At 40.7% G+C, this 23,000-nt stretch overlaps 1 long non-coding RNA gene across 1 annotated transcript in view; it reads left to right on the top strand.

Moving 5' to 3' along the window:
* Positions 1-23,000, top strand: part of LOC141774288 (uncharacterized) — a 49,385-nt gene that overhangs the window by 7,579 nt on the left and 18,806 nt on the right. Inside the window, exon 2 of the long non-coding RNA XR_012595296.1 lies at positions 1,997-2,078. This is a non-coding gene — a long non-coding RNA (uncharacterized LOC141774288). The remainder of the gene's footprint in view (positions 1-1,996; positions 2,079-23,000) is intronic.

The following is a 23,000-nucleotide window of genomic DNA, read 5'->3' as shown; positions in this document are numbered from 1 at the left end:
CAATTCGATAACACGGTTAAACCCCCCCCCCCCCACCCCCCCCAAAAAAAACAATAAATCCCATGTACTTCAACATACACTCCTTTATTACCGTTTGCATACTGGCTTTTGTGAATTTATTCTTAATCCCTGATGATGCGCTTTACAAGATTACATTTAAACACATCATGATAACGTTAGAATTTACCTTTGCCCAATACTGAATGAGCTTGAACATATAATTATGTAACTCAATGCAACCTTCGTTTATGTTGGCTTTTAGCTCTGTTATTTAGCCAAGCAGGACTGTGCTGCCCACAGGCTGCCAAGACCTATAACATTTCTCTCTTCCTGCCAATTTCAACGTGGATTTGTTGTTCAAAAGGTAGCATTATCAGCGAAATTTTCTATTGTCCCCGGGACGACGGGACGACGTTATTCTGGTGCCATGAACCCTGGCACCTATGGTACCTGCGGTACTGTAGAAAAAACGAGTACTGTCACATTTTCAGAATTTTGGCATCAACACGGTACCAAAGTTTCAGTTCTTGTGACATCCCTACTGATTACATTGTTAGAAAGAGGACCACAAAATCAGCAGGTGGAGGCGAGCTTTGGTAACGACCAATAACATGAGCTCCTCTCAACTCTTTTAAAAGCAGCAACAGGTGAAACAGAGAGAGAGGCTGAGGTCACTGAGAGAGAAAGAAAGAAAGATAAGTTTATCTCTGTAAGGCACCTGAAGGTCCAAAATAAAAACAAAACTCAACACCCATGTCATTGTAGATCCAGTATCTATAGCTGAATGGTTAGCCAGGTTAGCTTGATAAATGAATCGTGCATAAACATGACCATGTGTTGGCAGCTCTTGTGACCGAATGAAACTTTTTAATACACTAATGTCTGGACTATTTGTTCTTTTATGCGGATAAATGATTGTTTCTATCATATCATCAAAGAGCTTTGTCAAACTTTGCTTCCACATTGTCTACCTCCCTCCTGCTGTTGTCTCTTCCTCAACAGCCTCCGTCTTTGTTTTCCCTCCCACTCCAGCTTTGTCCTCTGCTCTGCTCTGCTGCTGGCTGTGCGACAACTCAGATTAGGCTGAACACACACATCTGTTCTCCCTGGTTTACACAGTTTTAATCTTCTTCAGGTGTCCCGTACTTTGTTCTAATTTTCTCACATAAAATTGTCATTCATTGCTCTGACAGTACGTATGAATGTTCTTTTGTTACAAACATAATGTGTTTCTTATTTGAGTGCATAATTATTATGTAGCATTGTCTTGCAGTTCTGTTTCTGTTTCAGACTGGGTGAATAAGGACCTCAGTGTGCAGTGATTAGTGAGGGAAATACAGTCCAGTCCTGCTATGATGACATCAATATACTGAAACAAAATAGTGGGTTTACATTACTCAATGGTGGTACATCGGAGGAAACAATGGCCTGTGATAGGGAAGACATATGTACCGTTCTTTAACAGCTGTTGTTGCCTGTCGGGCTTGAGTTTGCCACGTTATGATTTGAGCATATTTTTTATGCTAAATGCAGTATCTGTGAGGGTTTCTGGACATTATTTTTCATTGTTTTGTGTTGTTTTTTGATTTCCAGTAATAAACATAAACATACATTTGCATAAAACAGCATATTTGCCCACTCCCATGTTGATAAGAATATTAAATAGTTGACAAATCTCCCTTTAAGGTACATTTTGAACAGATAAAAATGTGTGATTAATTTGTGATTGATCACGATTAACTATTTTAATCGATTGACAACCCTAATTATAATGTCTTGCTGTAGGGGAAGGTGTAATGAGAAAACCTCAGTGTTTGCTGGCAGGCATAAGCACATGGTATTTTACTGCATATTTTATAGTCATTCTCACCTTCATACCATATTGTCAGCGCAGCATTGTAGAATAAAAGGCCATAGCAGAAGAGATGAGAAACAGCAGAGGATTAGAGTACAGACGTGAGTGTCAGACAATATAGTGACTGTATTTTATTTCCAGGCAGGACTCCAGGGGTGAGAAGGAAGCAGACGACTAGTGGACGTCATAGTAGAAGTGGAAGTGACGCACTGCAGCTCTAAAGGTAAATGTCATACAGCGACTGGAGCAGGACGGTGTGGACTGATTGGTGACTGGTTAAAGACATTAAGCTTTGAACATAGAGTGATTTTCTTACCTTTTAATGCAGAAAGAGAAACACAGCAAAATGTCCCGTATACAACAGAGATGAATTAGACAACAGAGATACACTGAGGCAGCAGCTTGCCGTTGGTCAATCCAGTAAAGTTCCCTCTAACAGCCAGAATGGACACCAGTCTGCCATTCGATATGTTGGTGTTGCCCTGTGGAGAAGCTGATGATAGACGATGAAAAGAGCTCTTCAGACACTCAGCAGACCCCCGCAGGGCCTGAACTCATAGACGTACATGTGGGGGGTGAAACCAGGTAACATAGTCGGAGCATGGTGACAGTTTAGAGGCCATCTGATCCTCTCAGTCACCGTCACTATCCAGCTTATCTCCTCATAGTGAAAGCAGACCTGCATCTATGTCCTGGTCGGGTTTATTGTGGACCGAGGTCAGATGGAGGGTTGTTTGTCTCAATTAGAAAGTTGTTACTGTAGTTATTAAAAGTCACTTATTGGAGATTTTTCAAGTTATACACCAATCAACTTAAAATAACCGCAAAGGAACGGTCGAATGACTCTTCTGTCAGTGTCTGTGGTTCAATGTCACGAGAATTGACATAAATTCATTCTGTCTTTTTTTTTCAACAGTGATATATTGTAGTTAAAAAACTAAAACTGAAATTAATTTATGTTCATTTTTATTTGTTTTTTAACCAAGCAATATTGTTTCAGTTTAGTTTTAGTGTTAGTTTACCATAATAACGCTGGTGCATATGCGTTCATTCACATTGCATATTTACCAAGATTATTTGAATGTAAGAAAATACAGCATTTCTACAATGACTCTGGTTCAATGACAATGTAGCACTATACTCTCATTTTCCACTCATTCAAATTCAACCATCCGAGAAGCAAATATAAAGGAAATGCAAGACTGTCTGACAAACTACACACCAGTGTTGAGTGGGATGAATTACTTCCAGCAGTGGAGCCCAAACACTGTGATATCCCTTACCTGCCATGTGACCCAGGTTGGCGCACAATTAGACAGCCGGTCAGATAACCACACGTACTGTAGTTAAAGAGACGCTGTCATTGCACATCATCATTTATTGTGTTTTTTGCTTAGCAACCCTGGTGTGGTTTTAGTTCCATTCTGAAAAGACCACTCTGTGTTTCTTTATAAAGGAATAATTAACAAAATGTATAATCTTGTTTGTTTAAACCATACACAAACCGAAAACGAATAAAAAAAGAATTGTGGTTTTACAGAGAGTTTTGTGTTGGAAGTATTTCTTAGTCAGATGCAGCGATTCAAAACAAGACGTTGAAAAATAGAGCAAAATATTAAGACTTCCTTGGTTATTGCTGATACGAGATTAAAAAGAATCATTCTTGTATTTCCTGCTCGGCTCCCTCGTAATCGGAAACTTCAAAGAGACAATTTAATTAGGTGCTGCTGTGTTAGTGAATGAGTACATCTTGTTGGGTTTGATGCCAGTCACACCAACTTTGCAGCGTGAGTGATTTTTTTTGTTATCATATCCTGCAGGAAGATTGAGTCTGTAGTCTATACCGTGCTACTGAAGGCCTAAAAGCTGCTTTACTTGTTATTTCTCACCGGGAAACATGAACACCTTGATCCATGAGTGTGTGTGTGCTGTATGTGCCGTCACTTGGAATGTTTCACAAGAGATACTGGTCAGATTGCTGAAATCAGTCTTTATGAATATTTATATTGCGGGTAGGAACCTGTGTTTCCTCTAACTGATCTATTTGTCTCTCTGCGGGTATCGGCCTGTGAAAATAATATTTCCACTCCCACTCCATAACTCCCAACAGCCAGGGAATTATTCAGCTTTATGAGCCAGGGAGACGTGAGTGAACGACATGAAGCTGATTGGAGCTCTTTCAAGTGAGACTTCTCTTAATGTGTCATTGGAGTGACCCAGATGCCTACAGCAATACAGTTGGTTTTAATGATGCTGTGGATAGGGACTGGGTAAAGCTGCAAATGAATTGGGATTCTTGGGAATAAAGTTATCTGAATCTGACGCACAGTGGAAGTAGATCAGTGTGCCGTACAACATGAGGGAAATGGCAACAGAACTGCAGAAGTGCATCAGATAGAGTTTCCTTGTGGAACACCAGCTGACATGTAGAGAAATGTGTTTTCCGGCTGTAAGGACACACTGCAGACTTCCAGACAGGTAATTGTACCTGCTAAACACCAGCGTGTTCACGTTGAGAGCATGTTAACATGCTGATGTTAGCATTCAGCTCTTTGTGACTGCATACAGCCTCACGGCTCTGTAGACTCTTGCAGACGCTGTCTCGTTTTTTAATCCATCGTGCTACTTAACCTCATCGTATGCCCGAATTTGTAAAATTTGTGCAAGAACTTCCTGTTGTTCCTATATTGTTGATGAACTGAAGTATTGATCACATTAACAGCCCATTTTTTCAGCAAAAGCACTTCTAATAAACACATTACGTGAAGCTTTGTAGATTGTGATGCAGCGGGGGCAGCTAATAGCCTCTCACAGTGGTTAGATGATTTAATTCATTTATTCAAAGGCTGCGTGAGTTTTGTCTCAACAAACATTGCCGTTTAATGGAAATTATTACCGGAGCAGAGAGATAATAAACTGTCATAGCCCACTTGTGGAAATGATATTCCCATCAATATAATTACCTTTAATACTGGGACTGATCACATCCTGGGAACCCAATCTTGTTAATAAACTGCACCAGGTGTTTTGAACAGCCAATGTAAAAGCTTCAATGAATTGGATTTTGGTTGAATCATTATTGTATTATACCAACTCACCAAACAGTGACAAAAGTGACATTTCTTATTATAGAGGCTGTCAATCGATTAAAATATTTAATCGTGATTAATCGCATGATTGTCCATGAATAATCACAATTAATTTCAAATTAATCTCACATTTTTTATCTGTTTAAAATGTACCTTAAAGGGAGATTTTTCAAGTACTTAATACTCTTATCAACATGGGACTGGGCAAATATGCTTGCTTTATGCAAATGGTATGTACATATTTATTATTGGAAATAAATTAACAACACAAAACAATGACAAATATTGTCCAGAAACCCTCACAGGTACTGCATTTAGCAAAACAAAATTGCTCAAATCATAACATGGCAAACTGCAGCCCAACAGGCAACAACAGCTGTCAGTGTGTCAGTGTGCTGACTTGACTATGACTTACCCCAAACTGCATGTGATTATCATAAAGTGGGCATGTCTGTAAAGGGGAGACTCGTGGGTACCCATAGAACCCATTTTCATTCACACATCTTGAGATCAGAGGTCAAGGGACCCCTTTCAAAATGGCCCTGCCAGTCTTTCCTTCCCAGAATTTTACACATGTTTGAAGCATTATTTAACCTCCTTCCCGACAAGCTAGTATGACATGGTTGGTACCAATGGATTCATTAGGTTTTCTAGTTTCTTATGTTACCAGGTCTTCACTCTAGCTACAACCTCCAAAAGATTGATTGCGTTAATGCGTTATTAACGCGTTAACTTTGTCAGCCATACTTATTATAAAAGTGTCATGGATTATTTCCTTAAATAATGGTTATAGAAACGCACAACTTAAACCACTTAATTCTCCCCAAAAGGGAACCTGGGAGTCGCAGAGCATCTTTGTGAATCCTGCTGTTTATGTGAGTTGACTGGGAGGGAAATACAACCCATGATTTATGGGTAAAGTTCAACAGCACATAATGAGCAGAGAGTTATCCTAAATAAATTCAGCAGTAGTTTGTGTCTCTGTCTGACGTAGGTTGACTATGTTGTCTACCTGCTACCGGTTACGTAATGCTGAGGAGCAGAGGTGGCTGAGGGCGCCGAGGGGGTTAATCCTCCTGGTGGAATCTTATCAATTAAACACAGAGTTGGGTCAAATTGTGACTGCGGATTCTTGAATGTGTGTGGAAGTACCAAGTGGAAGAGGCAGGTATAAGACGCTCGGCTCAACTCATCTTTAATACATTACCCCTCGTCTTTGTGGGAGTCAGAGCCGTGTTTGAAGTCTTCTAACCTCATTAGGATTCGGTTTGCTGATGCGGGATGACGTCTCCTGCACGTCTGTGAGGAATAAGACCCCAGAGGAGGAGGTTTGGATGCTTCTTTTGATGTCGGCATCATGGGATTGTGTGTTTCTTGCCAGCAGAATGGTCGGTTGTGGCTGCAAATCCATCTCTTCCGTACTCATTCACACAAACACACACATGACGTTTGATGTCTCCAAGCAAGGCCTCTTTTATGAAAATCAATAAATAGAAACTACCTTTTTTCAAACCAGAGGCAGCTTTATTGTCTGTGACTCTCCTCACCCTTATTCTCCTCTGACCGTCCACTCTTTTCCCCCATCCCTTCACTCAGTGATGTTTCCAGGTGGGGGCTCTTTCATCCTTGTGATTAGAGCTATTGAAAGCCTGCTACTGGCTGTCTGACATTTCAACCAAGTGACAGCCAACTTCTTGCAACTAGCAATCAGTCACAAAAGGCCTTGGCATGGTCACACGGAAGCAAAACTGCAAAAGTTTACGGATATAGCAAGAAAGAAAACAAAGAGCAAAAACAATTTACTCACAAGGCATTAATTTCTTACCTGCATTTGATTCGAATCCAAGTTTGTACCTGGAATCAGACTTTCCACAGTTGTTAGGGACTATGCACAAATTATTAGGGCAGGAGGGACAGAAAAGGGGGAATGTATTCAATTCTTTTAGCTAGGTTAAAACTTACATTTTACTACCTACGTTTTCTCATCCCAGATAAATGTTTAATAATGTTATTCATCCCTTGTGAAATTTATTGTAAAGTAAAATAAAGATCAAATAGTTACATCAAAAAGATACCTTTTGTGTGGCCATTATTGTCCCAGCCTGTTGCCACGAAAAGGCGTATGAATGACACGATAATATGCAAGTTATTTAGCATGCATTAATAACGCCGTTCTTGCTTTTGTTGTAACCAGGAGACCGGTGTTTTGTTTTATAAGTTATGTTAGTGACATTAGTCACATTTTTTGTGATGTTTGTGACGTGTTTTCCGTATTTGTGTTACATTGTTTCTGTACGTATTTTACTTAGTTTATGTACTTATTTTAAGCCCAACCATGACGTTTTTTCCTAAACCTAAGTGGTTTTGTTGCTTAAACCTAACTGTGGACCTTACCGTAGTTTGTTGTGTGGCGTATAAATGACACGCGAAAAGCCTAAAATGTGTCGTCGTGAGACACGGAATGTCTTTGTCATGCTATTTATACGCCTTCCTGTGAGACCGGGTTGATTGTCCCCATCCAAAGTAGGTTGTATACTCATTATGTCAGTTTCAAGAAATGGATAGATGTGGATGTTTTGTTTTCTAAATCAAGGTGATGGTCCAAAGAAAATATTAATAACAGCCCCCAATCATTTTCATACAGTCTCTTAATTAAGTGGCACACATTCTTGTGTCAGCGTGATTTTGTCTTGCGTAAAAGGTTTTATGTGCTGTGGTAACTCTCTAACAGCAGGTGTTTGCATCGTGCTGTGAGTACAGCCGAGGAGTATGTTCAGGATATAATTTACTCTGCTTACTGTCAAGGCCACAGCTCTCCGAGGGATACTATATTCTCTTTATGTTCAGACAAAGAGGAGCTGTTTGTGCAGGAAATTGCTTGTCCATGCAGTGCAGTCGTATGTTAAATACTGATGAATGTTGAGGGCTATGGCAGTAATGATGTAGCAATGAACAATTTTCTTTGACCTTGGAGATCCTTTGTTTCTTAAAGACATCATGCAGTATTATAATTGCCTTTATAAGTGGTAGTAGCTGTTCATGTTATCTCAAAAGGGAAAATCAGTTAGTAAAGTTAAAAACTGTTCCAAATGACTTTGACAATAATTCCTCCAAGTTCTTTTCATCATATAAACTACTTAGAGATTCGCCTCACGTCCCTCTGACTATACGTTATTTCACACCGAGCCTTAGTTTCTGTAGGAAGGATTTCTTCTTTTCACTGTAATTACCACGACAAATGTCACAGAGGCTGATTGCTATTCAGAATCAATTCCAACGTTAAACACGCTAATCTAGGTGGCGCATCAATCTGCCATGTTCTGTCAGCAGGAGACAAGCTACCTGAAGGGATGCCAGCCACGCTTCAATGACCCTCTCTGCTGCTGATTTTCTATCACGCGTCCATCCACCTGCTAGTTATACTGTTACATGAACAAAGTGGCTTGTTCCAGAGCTAAAATGTATAATTTTCCCCAGGTTATTTCTTTCTGCAGCAGTGAGAGGATTCCAAATTTATCCTTGAAGGTTGTGTGAAAGCCTCACTTAAAATCAGCAGAAATTGTAAGACATGCTACCCAGGGAAGTGTGATATTAGTGAGCTCGCTCTTGATTCTGACGTGTGAAAATAGTGTGAAACTTGTCAGTTCCAGTTTTCCTTTGACGACTTTATTGGCATCATGAACCAGGACAGGTGCAAATCAACATTTCTCAATGGCAGGCAATATCTGCTGGTGTTTAAATATATGATAGGCTATTGATTAAAAAGCATTATGGATACCAGCTTTAAGGCGACTGCAGTGCCTGTAGGCAGGTCATTCTTTATTAATGCTTTTCATCTAGTTCAATGTCCATCATGTCTTATGTATGGAGCTGTGGTAGAAAGCTATGAAAGCTATGAGTCAGTATAGGTCAAAGAGACTCATTTATCATCATCCAACATTCATCATAGTGCATACAGTTCATGTGTATGGAAAAGTTTGCAATACAGATAAAAATAGTTTTTACCTCAGGCAGGCAGGTACAGTATTCTAATATTATAATGCATAATACTATACAGGCTGTAAGGCAAGGGCTGCCAAGATTGCTATTTAAAGACAGCCAGTCACCCTTTCCTCTCTGTAGACAACTCTGTTTCCTAGAAATTACATTTATAAAGATCGTATCTGCAAAGTCACAAAATGTTTATAGGCCCCAAGGGATGTAGCCTGCAAAATGCTGTCTGGCAACATATTTCATTTGCTTTCTCTTAGAAGAGAAGATTGATACCACTGTACCATAAATATGAAACTAGCTCTGTCTGAGGGTAACAAAACATACCAGCACCTCTAAAGCTAACATATTAACACGTAACATGTGTTTTGCCAGTACAAAAACTGAAGTATAAACATGACAAGTTGGACAGAACTAGGCTAGCCGTTTCCCCGTTTCTAGCAGCGGGCAACCTCCTGGTCTGAAAAGTCAATGCTGGAGGGATGGACATGTGCAGCCACCTCTCGTGAGCTTGTTATAGCATCACCACTCTCTACAAGTCCTTGCGGCTTTGACCTTTTGATCTTCAGCCTACAAACCATTAGTGTCTAACCTTTGAAAGCCTCTCATTATAGTGTTCCTTTGTGCCATGTTGGTTTTGAGTGAAACAGAACTTTAGTACCTGAGTGAGAGGTATTGGGTTTGACTTTGTTTTAGCCATGCTGGCTGCTAATAGCAATGTTGTTCAGTCTGTCAGTGATCTTCTGAATTTTCCTCTAGCGACATCATGAGGTTGACATTTTTTAGTTTTTTATGTCGAGATCACTGCTGGATCGCTGGATGGATTGACATGAAATTGGGTCCATACATGTACGTCCCCCTCAGGATAAATTGTAATAATTTCGGTGGTTCTCTGATGTCTCATTTAGCACCATCATCACGTCAACATTTGTATTTATCCAATACTTTGATATATGACCAAATAGCTACTTGCACAACCAATGACATTCCCATCAGCCTCAGGTGTACTTTGTGTAAGTACACCTGAGGTGGCTAATTAGTACATGGTAGCATGCTGACATACTAAACTAAGATGATGGTATATATTGTATTACATCATCTGCTAAACATCAGCATGTTATTGCATTGTAAATGTGAACAAGTTAGCATGCCTCACCGTAGAGTCTTTTCCTTTGATTAAGCGCTGGTATAACAGTTGCCCTCTGATTCCAGTCTTGGAGCTGAGCTAGGCTAAACACATCCTGAACAAATCAAAAAGATAACATTTCTATCGACCTCCTCATTTGACTCTGGGTAAAATGGCAAACACGCATATTTCCCAAAATGTCAGACTGTTCCTTTAAAGTGTTTATTTATAAAGATATGATTTATTTATCTGTTTATTTATATATGTATTTATGTCATATTTTGACCATATAATTGCTTTATCATTACACTCATAAATAATGTTTATAAATAATATTCTTCCCTATGAAACTTGTGTATTTTTAAATTTAAACAAGATGCTGTCAAACTCTGTCAATCACTGTGCATACAGGAGAGAATATATTTAAGGGTACACAACAGTGTCATATTGATCGCTTTCATCCATTATAAATAACCCAATATTTCAATATACCCGTCTCTGTATAGGTCAAATCTATGAGTCATTACGTTGAGATGCAATTGTAAAATACCATAAGGATAATTTGTAGTCGTCGCTGCAGCAGCTAAGGGCCGTTTGTTGTGAAACAAATTATCATGAATTACTTTTGCAAAAGCTGTTTGACCTCCCAGATGTGATCACACCCTTCTCATTCTAATCAGGTCTGCTGAGCAGGTGTGGGAGAACAAATGCAGCTCTGTCTGATCATGTGATTGTGTGTAGGATGCAGAATATGTGATAATGGTGTATGCATATTTATGATGTGATGTCCCCCCTACATCTGTATCCACATTGTACAACAATACCGTCATTTATCTTGTCAAAACAATCTGTCACGGCTGGAAAAAATGATTTACTGGGATTGGGAATTGAGAGGATCATTTCCACCCAGCCTGTGCTCAAATGATTTAGCTTTATTTAAAGCCAGCAGCACTTACGCTTGACTCCCACATCAGTTTTAAACACGGCGGAGGCGGACAGCCCGCCTGCATCAGCTAATTATTCAAAGCAAACAGCAACTGACACAGAAAATGACACGAGATCAGTGTCGTGCTCTGCTCACTTTCACAATGACGTGTTGTGGCAATTAATGTAATGCTGCAGTGGTATAGGTGTGAGATGCCAAGGTCAAAATAACTCATTATACGATCTTTGTGAGCAACTAAGAACAGGTGCTTGGCATTAAAGACTCCTACAATCAGCTGTTCATTCGTCTCCTGTCTTCACAACATTTAGCGTCATTTTCACTGAACAAAAATAGTAGTTTTAAGTCCATCCATGTAGTTATTTCCTAAACCTAACTATAGTGGTTTAGTTGCCTAATCCTAAAGTGACACCATTATGCGTCTCTGCAAGCGTGATACAAGGCTGATATGAAACGTATTCATGAAACGCATCCCGTGGTTTGCAGAAACGTACAATGTCAATATTTTTTCTGACGACTGGTTTTATACATATGCACAAAAACACAATTTTGATTAGGTCCCATGTAACTAAATACTTCACTTAAAGGAGCAGTGTGTAGGATATGGCGGCATCTTGCGGTGAGGTTGCAGATTTACAACTAATTTAAACTTCTCCCGTGTGCCAAGCGTGTTGGATGTGTCTAGAAGTTAACCCTCAAGTTGTAAGAAGGTGTGAACACTCTTGTGAGACTCGCTGCCCGACAACCTATCCTAACCTTAACCATTCAAGGTCAATGCCTAACTGTAACCATCTGGCAAGAGTTTCACAACTTGGGGGTTACCTTCTAGACTCAACTCTAGCGTGTAGGAGAAATACGGTGGTCCACGCGAAAACGTGAATGGCTCTCTCTACGGCAAGTGTTTGGTTTGTCCGTTGTGGGCTACTGTAGAAACATGGCAGCCGGCTCTGTGAAGAAGACCCGCTCCCTATGTAGATATAAACGGCTCATTCTAAGGTAATAAAAACACAATGATTCTTATTATCAGGTGATTATACACTAACGAAAACACACTTATTAATATTATATTCCCTTTCTGCCAATATATCCCCATAATATTACACACTGGTCCTTTAAGGGCATCGAGCGTCACAGATTTCTGGGGAAAAAGTACAAACATCTATTGCAGATTCTCCCAGCCCCAATTCGCCAAGCTTCACACCTAACAGTCAGTAACAGCCACCGTGGGCCAAGTGAGGCAGCACAATCTGTTCCACAGGAAGCTTTACAGGGAAATGCCATCAACGGTGAACTGGAACCACTGAAGTGTTGCGTCCAGCTGCTGTGCTGCACTTCTGCCTGGAAGTAGATCAGAGGAGCCACAGAGTCAAGAGATTACAAGTGTCTGGAATTAGGAGGGATATTTATAGGAAGTGGGTGAAAACAAGATTTGGTGGGAGAGCTTTGAGACATTCCTAATAAAGCACAATGCACACAGACAGTCTGGGTAGAAATTAGAATTAAAGCTGCTCTGACACTGAGCTGCTAACCTGTGTTCTCTGCAGCAAGTTTGGGATGGGATGCTAAACTATTTGTGAGAACACGGTGACAGATTTAGTGCAAGGCTGGATTATTACTCCTAATTATGATGTGTATATATATATACTGTATATATATATATATATATGTATATATATATATATATATATATCTTGTGTTTTCCTTTAATTTGTATCTCAATGTCAGAGTCGATGAACAAAAGCACAAAACATGAAATGAGGTCTTTAAAGATGACACCTACTTGTAGTCTGACATCAGTGTCAATATGTTACTGAGTTGATATGTGGCAGAGTTCACAATTGATTCTATAAATGTTATTAACATTTGCGCAGTCATTTTATTTATCCTGGATAACTAATGATTTGACATTAAAACAGTACATTTACACAATAATCGTACCTTTGTTTATGTATGATCAATGAATCACTGCTTTTACTTTAGTCTGCTTGCTTCTCCTCTTGTTCTCAGCAGACAGGTTATTGATCGCACTCCATTCACCATCCTGATGCCTGGCTCCAAAACATTTACTGTACATTGTGATCTGGGGAGAACCATAGTGCTGCTACTACAATGCATATGGCATAGTATGAGCGACTATAGTGCAATGTGAGATTATAGCCATGAGAATGGATCGTCGTAAACCTCCTGGGACACCAAATACCAATAATGAACGTGGCATGCATGCATTTGCACACACATCTTTGGACTTCTTTGTGCAGAAATTTGAGTCAAACTAAGACTTAGACATGCTCAATGTTTTTAAAAAAGGAGTGTTAAAGTGAGAGAAAGGGTGACAGATTATCTGCTAATGACGTTTGTCACTCTCCTGTGTGTGTCCAGCAACTTTCTCAGCAGATTGCCTCGGTTGCAAGGAGACGTGTGAAAGTGGTGGATAGGATGGGGTTGGGTGTGTGAGGGGAGTACAGTACCTCAAGGTCAGTGAGGAAGACACTGCAGGAAGAGGGGGGAGGGAGAGTACAGCTAGAGAAACAAATGTCATCTGTGCATTCTAACGTATATCTATACAATGCCAAAGATATCATGCCAAAGCGTGTAATAGACCTGCTTGTCCACCAGAGGATAACGTGTCAGTGTCACGTTTTGCCTTGCCGAGGCGTTAATATTACACTTGTGTATGAAGGTGCAGTACCAGCAGGGGGCAACAAAACCACTTAGTTAGGTTTAAGAAAAACGTCATGGTTGAACTTAAAATAAGTACGCAAACTAAAAAAAATATGTACGCAACTAAAGTACGGAAAACATGTCACCAACATCACTAACGCAACTTACAAAAAAACACCTCTCTCCTGGTTCAACGTATTCTCATACAATGGTTCATATGATATCTTACGAAAAAGTTATTCCTCCTTTATCGTTTGTTTTCCTACGAATGTCCAGCAACACGTGTCAATTTCCGCTCCTTACGTACATATAGTCTTTTTCAAAATAAACTTACGACTTCACAGGAAACGACTTCCTTAGGCCTAGGCAAGAAAGATACTTAGTTCAGCTTAGGAAAATATCGACTTAGTTAGGATGAGATAACAAAAATACTTAGTTGGGATTCGTGGGATATACACAAATTACAGTGACTTTACATAGGTATACAAACAGTGTTTGAGAACAGCCTGCCTGGTTGAAAGTCCTGTGTTTGTTGGACCCATCCACCTCCCCTCCAGCCTGCCATACAGTAAGTGCTCTTTCTCACTTTTATTCTACATCACTAGCTCTGAGCGTAGCATATTTACACGGATGCATATGCATTGCAGTCAGTACAGACTACATGGCGTACAAAAAATGACACGCCTACAGCAAGAACCGTGTTCTAATTACACACTTTTGCCTTGCGCATTATCATGGCATTCACACGCCTTTTTGTGCGACCGCAGGCTCTGTCTCATATGCCATTTCCTAGCATTGCTGTTGCCAGTGTAGGTGGATGATTGTGGTCAGTGACAGTCGGATACATTTTTTCATCTGCATTCATTACTTCCCTTTTTCTCGGCCTTTGAGTTTGACTCCAGCGTTCTGTCTCATTTGCCGCTTTGGTTTTCATTTCTTCCCCTCCTTTATCCTCTTCTCCTCCCATGATCCTCCCCTTTCATCACACTCTAGTAGATGTGGTAATCGGCACAAGCAGACGAAGGTACTGCTGAGACAAATGAGAGCGAGACTCCCGCTGTGGCTGCCTGACTCACACTTCTAATAGAGCACACAAACACACACACACACACACACACACACACACACACACACACACACACACACACACACACACACATACATACTTTGTTCACCAGCTAGCCACTAACTTTAGAGGTATTATAGCAGGCTGTTCTCATACACCGTTTGCGGCTATCCCTACAAAAAGTAATGCACTGTAATTCGTATATATTCTACAAAATCAATTTGTAAGTAATCCACGTAGGGAAGAGGTCGGGTGGATGGGTGGGTCAAAAAACAGCAGACTTTTGCCCAAGGAACCGGTGTATGTACCCCGTGTGAAAACAGAAGTCAACGTTGATTTATTTGTCACGTAACTTCCGTACTGAAGTTACGCCACTTCCGGAGTTACGATCTTTTCCTTAACCTAACTGAGTAGTTTTATTTTGAAAAGATTGGAGCGAAAATTGACACATGGTTTACGTGTTTCTGGACATTCGTAGGAAAACGCACAAAAAATTAGGAATAACTTTTCATAAGAAATCATACAAACCCTTATATGAAGATACAATGACCGTGGGAGCTTTGGATAGAACTGGAAAGGTTGATGAGAGCGGTAAGAGTGAACCAAAACAATTAGCTAAAAGTCTCGCTTCATAAGGGAAAATTCAGAGTTGGATGATAATTCTCAGTGGGTTTGTCATTATGAGTGACACCTTTTATATTAAGTATGGTTAAGTGTCCCTCTCCTCATAAAAATATTGATTAGAGCAGCTTTAGAGACATACAGTTATAATAGGTTACGCCTCCATCAATTGTCAGGTCAATCTTCCACTAAACCCATCAACCCAATGGCAATATACTGATATGCTTAGCAGGGTAGCAAGATATTCATCAAAAAACATATAGTTTGAGATTTTTGGACCATGTTACCTCCAAATGCTTAAAGTGACCTCCGCCTGCTTTGGGATGGAGGACCTGCTGATTTATAAACTGTGTTTGCACTAGATTTCATTATAGGATGACCATGGCTGCTCCCACAATGCATATCTAATTCTGCTGCAACGGCTGAATGAATTCTCCAGCCAGCCTTTGGCTCAGGAGAACGGTGACTACAGGAACGGTCACAGGCGGAAAGGACTCTTTGCACTGTGACAAATTCAACCACCCTCACCGCGGGGGGGGGGAGAAGGGTTTTATTCATGCTGACGCAGCTGTAATGCTCTCAGTATCTGTCACACTGCTATACATTCACTTTTTAAGGCTGCAAAATGCAATTTTGCAAGTTTTTTTCTTTTGAAATGAAATGAGTAGGAATTATCTATTATCAGCCCGTGTTAGCCATGTGCAACAGAATGTGTCCACCATATTCTATATCTCTCCCTTAATTCTCTGATTTGGCTTTTCGATAATAATTAAGCCATATGCTGTGGGCACAATCAGTTGTAAGCTGCATCCAAACAATAGCAAAAATCAGTGGGTTAATAAAACATGTGGCAGGCAGGTTAATGCCTAATTTATACTTGGCTGAAAAGCCAAACCAAATAAGTGGGTTTGTTACCTAAACGTAGGCGTCATAGTGGGAATTATGTGAAAGGTTGGGATGAGTATGTGTTGATCAGGTATAACACTGTATTCTTAAAGGGGATTGGCTGTGTTTGCCACCTGCTTCTGCAACGTCTGTGAGGACTTGCTTGAAGCACCACAGCCGCAAACTAGATGATGTCAAAGTAGACAGTTTACCCAGATGAATGATGCTGTCAGATATGAACTCTGACGGCCAACTTGTCTGAAGGCAAGATTTAAAGTTATTGTCGCTTTATTTTTTTTTAATCTTTTTTGAGTGTCCCATACTTTCTCTACGCCTTATTCTCTCTCCTGTGTAGCCATAGCTTTTCCCCTTGAACTGTCAATCAGCCCCACTTACTGTCCCACATCTCTGTGTGAACCTTTCACCCCTGTTGTTGAACCCATCACTCCTGGATTACCTCTGTTCCGCTGAATCCCCGGCAGAGACGAATCAGCCCGGCTCTGATTAAATGATCTTATCTCCTCCTCTGCAGGTCTCCTGACAAGCCGGTGACAGGCCGCTAAAGGGCTTGTTTCAGTCTTTAGAGTAGACCGGAACATCTCTCTCTTATTTTACGCACCTTTATCCACTTTCTTGCTTGTCTCTTCATCATTTTAACCAGCGGTCCTCTTTAGAAAGTCCTCTTGCACAAGATTGAAACATACATAAAAGATAAAGGACAGAGTGGTTAGCGTACGCAGTATATGAGGCAGTATGAATGTTGCCTGTCAAAAACATTTGTTCGACTGGAAAAACAGAGTTTCATTTCACAACACTTTAAAATCACAGTGCTGTGACAGTTATTATTGCTTTTTGTCTTCGGATGTGTGAAGTGCTCTGATTCTCAAGAATACAGTTTCAGCATGAATATCAATGAACGATTGCCCACAGTGTTGACAAAGCATAAAAGCAAGCTATTCAACTTGACCCTAATTTTCACGCTCTTTGTTTCAAGTGAGACATTTTTCCTGCCAAGCCGTGAACATGCTTTCATTAAAATGCTTTAGATGTAATCCATCAAAAGTGTTTTTCACGCCTCCACAAGGCCGTTGTTTTAACCAAAGGCCTCTTCCTAATGGCATTGATGAGGAGTAGTTTTCGATTAGCGAGAGGCGATGGCTCAACATAATCACCAGCGTCACTATGAATTCATTGCTTGTTAGAGCACTCAGATCCCTCCCTCTATACAGCACGTTGCATGGCACTGGAACTTTGTAGAGCCATGTATTGCACATTTTTAACTTCCACGATCTCATTCATCTTACTGGGAGCTTCACAGTCTGGTGCTTCTGAACAGCTTCACTCAAAAAGTGAAACATCATAGAGTAAACGTAGATGGTTATATTGTATATGATGTTAGTAAATGTCAGAAATGTTTGTATAAAACTGCTTGGATCCGGACGAACTCCTGGAGACAGGCCTGGGAGAGGTGTGTTCTGGGTGGGGTGAGGTGAAGGGCAAGGGTCAGGTACACCCCAGTAGAGCACAGGATGGAGCACGGCCATAGACTCTATGTATAGATGGACTACACGTCTCCACTTCCTCCCACTGTACTAAAGTGATATCGGGGTCCCGCCCACACATCTGAGCGTGGCCGCAGCTTGCTAGTGTGAGCCACATTGCTGCTCCATTACACAGACTCATGACGGTTATGGAAAATAAAGTTACATCTCCTCTCTCATACAATTCCCGAGCCTCCGAGTCCGCGACTACTTCACTCAGAGCAGCTGTCAATCACAGCTGTCAATCATGACGTATCACACCCTTTTTCTAGCATCAAATAACTAATTAAAACCAAACTCATCAGAAAAATGAACATCAAAGAACTACCAAAAATGACAGAAAAATGTATTTAACGTGTAATTTAACTTTTTAGTTTGGCCCATGTTCCATCTGCTAACATGGAGGGGGCAGGATTTATGACCTATACTGCAGCCAGCCACCAGGGGGCGATCACGATGTTTGGGCTTCAGTCTTGGGAAGCTGTCATGCCGTCCATCTTTATATGCAGTCTATGAGCACACCACCCTATGACCCTATCGATCCCAGCAGAACGCCTCCTATTTAAGTGAGGTCTGCACATGAATGGATTGGTGTATCTCGCAGTCATCAGTCAATCTATTTGCTCGTACACTATAGTTAATTCAAGTTTGGTTGTGTCTTCTTAAAGGAATAGTTTGACACTTTGGGAAATGTGCTCGTTTGCTTTCTTGCTTCTTGAGAGTTAGATGAGAGGAAAGTGGCATCAATCTTCTCATCTTAGCTCTCATCAAGAAAGCAAATCCCAAAATGTCAAACAGTTTTGATGGGGGAAGAATAATTTACATTCTCGGGTGTTGACCCTTGATTCCTGTGATGGTGTGGTTTGACTGAAGTAGAAGCTGAGTAAAAGTCAGTTTTTGTTGCACCTGTGTTATTTGCAGTTTCCTGGAAATGTCATCTTTACAGTTTATTTAGTTGGTGACCTCACATATTTCACTGATAGCAGTAGTTGGATTACTGTTCTGTAATGAGCTGACATGTTTCACAACTTCAGATATTCTGATAAAATGCATTTTGTAACATCAGTCCATCATAAATCTTGAATGTAATTTCCCATATCAAATATGTCTCCATCTTCCCTGATAATAAGAGGCTTTGAGGGGTAAATAAATGGAATTACCAAAAAACTGGCCTGGGACTGAAAGGGTTAATGTCTGTTGCATTTTTCATCCTTTTGCATAAATGATATGGAGGTTTGGCATCAGAAAACTGTAATGCATGTGAGTAACATTGCAATATCTGTATATGGTGTGTGGGAGAGTGAGATTGCCAGTTGAAAACAACACTTACAATAACGAGGAAATGACAGACTGCGTATGTAAGTCCAGTAATTTATTTTCATATAAAATAGTATATTTCATATTTCACCATCAGGGCTTTAAAGGTTATGTCATGCTGTCCTTATGGCATGTTAAAAAATTATGTTTTTTATTGGAAACCTTGACAAAAACATATTCATTCAAACAATTATAACATAAAAATAATTCCAGCTGGCTGACATTTGAGCATCTTTAGAAAAGTACGAAGAATAAACAAAGGGATGACAATTAGAGTAGCGGTCACCATGGGAACCAGAAGTTTTATTTGTTTGTGTCCTACTTTCCAGCCTCATCTTTTGCCCTTCCTGCTGTGAGAGGCTGAGATTTCAAGAAAAAATAGCATTGATTGTCATCTCCAGCTCAACCTTTAAAGCAACCTAACAATGTTCAGAATGACACTGTGATTAAAGGCAGGGACAGATGCAGCCAGCAGACTTCCTCTGAGGTCCGGCTTCCTATTCGCCTTTCAAATCCGACATGGAAGTCGCATTTAAATGTGTGACGATCGCAGCAGTCCGGCTAAGCAGAGGGTTTGTAATGACAGTGTGAGTCAGCCCTGAACCTTTCTGAGGTTTTGAAAAATGTCATTTTTTTGATGAGGACATTATGTGACAAGCACTGGACTGGTAATTGCACTGGAGGCGAAGTGTTTTATAAGTGCTGGACCTTGAGAGTTGGAGGCTTTTATGGCACGTTGTCAGAGTAAAGCCGGGCGATGTACAGCAAAGTTTTGAAATGGACCATTTACTTTACTTTGAAGTGAAGCAAAATTACTAATGTGATAAAACAAATACAATATTAAACCTGTATATAAGAAGTAGACGTAGTCACTGTGAATTCACCCACTGGTTTGTGGACTGCCGTTTTGAAGCCTCGAGTTTGGCATTTTGGCCAATGCCATCTTGTTTTTGAAGTGACACGAGAGCTGGAGCTAAGTACAATGAAACGCTGTTAAAATCAACTTTCATGAACTGAAAACACACTGTGAAACGGTTAAAGTTGTAAGACGAAAACACGGACAACTCCTAGACCGCACAACGCCGTGGTAGCGACCTGTCAGTCACAAGGTAGCCCCATCCTAAAGCATCCCTTGCTTTATGGTCTATTTGACTCTAAATGGGACCATAATTTACTAAATGAACATCATGCTGTATTGAAGAAGACTTGAAACTAGCGATGGAGACCATAAACTCATGTTTACAATGTTTACTGAGGTAATGAAACAAGTGAGAAGTAGGGTCATTTTCTCATAGACTTCTATACAATCAGACTTCTTTTTGCAACCAGAGGAGTCGCCCCCTGCTGGCTGTTAGGAAGAATGCAAGTTTAAGACATTTCACCACTGGCTTCACTTTTCAGACCCGGAGGTTGCCCACTGGTTCAACCAGATACTGTCATGTTCTTGACATGTTCATGGTCGTGTAAAGCCTGGCGATGTTGGCGAGGTCTCCTTCGTCTGATGGTATGCTTGCTGACCAGTAAGGAGGCCTCTTCTGTCTGTTTTTGTACTTCCTGGTGAGCTCCTGTCCGCTGTGCTGGATTTAGAGCTCAGCTGACAGGCTGATGATGGCGCCGCTGGCAGCAGACATGTCTCTGTCCCTTAATTTATCCGAGGTGTGTAAATCACCTTAAGTGCCGCCCTAAAGTGCCCGAGCCATTTGAATGTGCAGCCCAGGCCCCGAATGGCTCTGGAGGTCATCTCTTAAATGCGTCACAGCGCTACAGAACAGAACAGTGATGTGCCCTCCGTCTGTAGAGGGGTGAAGGCGGAGCAGGAGATATAAGTCACTGCCTCACCTTGTGCACACTATCCCCGAGGGTCGGGCCGACTGTCATCTCTCATTTTTCTCGCTGCCATGACGTGAAGTGGAAGATGGGGATTCGTTGTGGTAGTTCGAAAGCGTTTTGAAAAGCAGTTTAGATAATTGATTGTCCGTGTTCTTGTCATCGCGTCCCTCAGGTGCAGCCTTTCTCTCAAATCCCTGACAGCTCTCCCGGAGATATGAGGAACGCTTTGAAAAGTCTTGTTGTCATTACATGCTACTCCGCCTCTAAAGGAGCAGAGAAGAGAGGGTGGATCCCTCCAGACTGCTCCATTGTGTTGTCCTCCAGCCATTGAAAAGACAAGATACAAGTTGCATACAAAGCATCCCTAATTCATCAAATGAAAACAGTCTTGAGACGTAATTGACTGGTAAAACATACAAATCCTTCTCCCCGGGGGGCTGGTGCTCGGTACGAAATTACAGTGCATCATATCTGAAGAACTCCCCAGCTGTTTCACAGGCAGCTAAGCATTAACATTCAAGGTGTTTTCACTAAAGGAGACCAGCTTGGATTAGAACTGTACTTAAGCAGACCTCACAAAGCTAACGTATTAAAGCTGCTGCATCTCTGTTTACGTCTCTGAGGATTAAGGGAGTTAAAGACCGAATTAATCAAATACTAGTCTTGTTTTTTACTTCTTCCTTTCAGGTCACTATGTGTATCAGAATATTGGGGTTTGTTGGACTAACACATCTGTTAATTAACTGCAAATTATAGGCTGGAGGAGAAAAAAGTCAGTCTTATATCATCGTCCGGTCAGGTTGATGCTGTCCAAAGACTCAAGCAGACATGTTTTCATACAAATCAAACAGTTCGACCTTCATTCATCCGTTTCTCTCTTTGACTCAGCCCGTCATTACTTTAGAGAACCTCAGCTGCTCACCGTCCTGGCAGTGCCTCCGCCCCGTTGGAGTCCCTTTGATTGCTTTTTTCCCTGGGGGAGGCAACGGGCTACTACGTGACAGCAGAAAATCTGTGGAGCAGACAAATATCTGTAATTCCACCCACATTCCCACGCCACGGGTAAAACTGGATGACTCTCGAAATGTGCATCCAGAAAAAATATTCAACATGCTGTGCTGTCTTCACTGGGGCTGTGCAGAGAGCAGATATTTGTATACAGAAGACAGAATCCAAAAGTATACAAGGGTCTGAAACATGTAAAGTAAAACTGGCATTTTTCAACCTGGGTCTTATATCATTTTACTTTGGAGTTGCCATCTTCGTTGCATCCTGGAAACACTAACGCTAGCAAAACAAAGTATATCAGGGCAAGCCTTGCCAACCTTACTAGTAATAAGTAGCCCTTTGGATTAGCTATTTTTGCTAATTGCACAACATATCATACAACGGTTTGTATGATATCTTACGAAATTTGTTCCTAATTTTTCATGCATTTTCCTACAAATGTCCAGTTACCCATGTATCAGTTTCCGCTCTTTACATGCATACAGACTTTAGGTTTAGGAAAAGATCATGGTTTGGGTCAAAATAACTCCGGAAGAGGCGTAACTTAAGTACGGAAGTTACGCGACAAATAAACAGGGCCGGCTCTAGCCCTTTTGGTGCCCTTGGATAAATTCGGATTTGGACGCCGCTCTAGGGTTAGGGTTCAACCCACCAGAACCCTAACCCTAGCCCTGTAAACCACAACACACATCAGACATTACAGTGGTCTTAAGACAAAAATTTTGATTTTTTTTCATAAATAACTGTATTTATCATAATATAAATAAACAATTGGTCCCTGATATTGTTGGCTTAAAAGATTTTAGTCAGTTTCACTACAATTTACACTTTTATTCACAAATAAATGCGGCCGGACGGATGAAAAAGTGTGAGAAAGAGAGATACAGGGGTGAAAAGTGTATTTCTTTCTTTCTTTCTTTATTTGTTCATTAGTTACCTCAATGTAGTAAATGAGGAAGGGTGCCCACCAGCATTTTTTAAAATTGTAATGTGTTATTTATTTATTTATTTTTTTAGAGGGCGGCCAGCGTCCCCCAGAAGAAGACACTCTAGCCGACCGCCTATATG

This window comes from Sebastes fasciatus, chromosome 9 (assembly GCF_043250625.1).
Source record: "Sebastes fasciatus isolate fSebFas1 chromosome 9, fSebFas1.pri, whole genome shotgun sequence".
NCBI lineage: Eukaryota > Metazoa > Chordata > Actinopteri > Perciformes > Sebastidae > Sebastes > Sebastes fasciatus.
The sequence above is the reverse complement of the archived record's forward strand: the minus strand, read 5'-3'. Positions and strand labels throughout refer to the sequence as shown.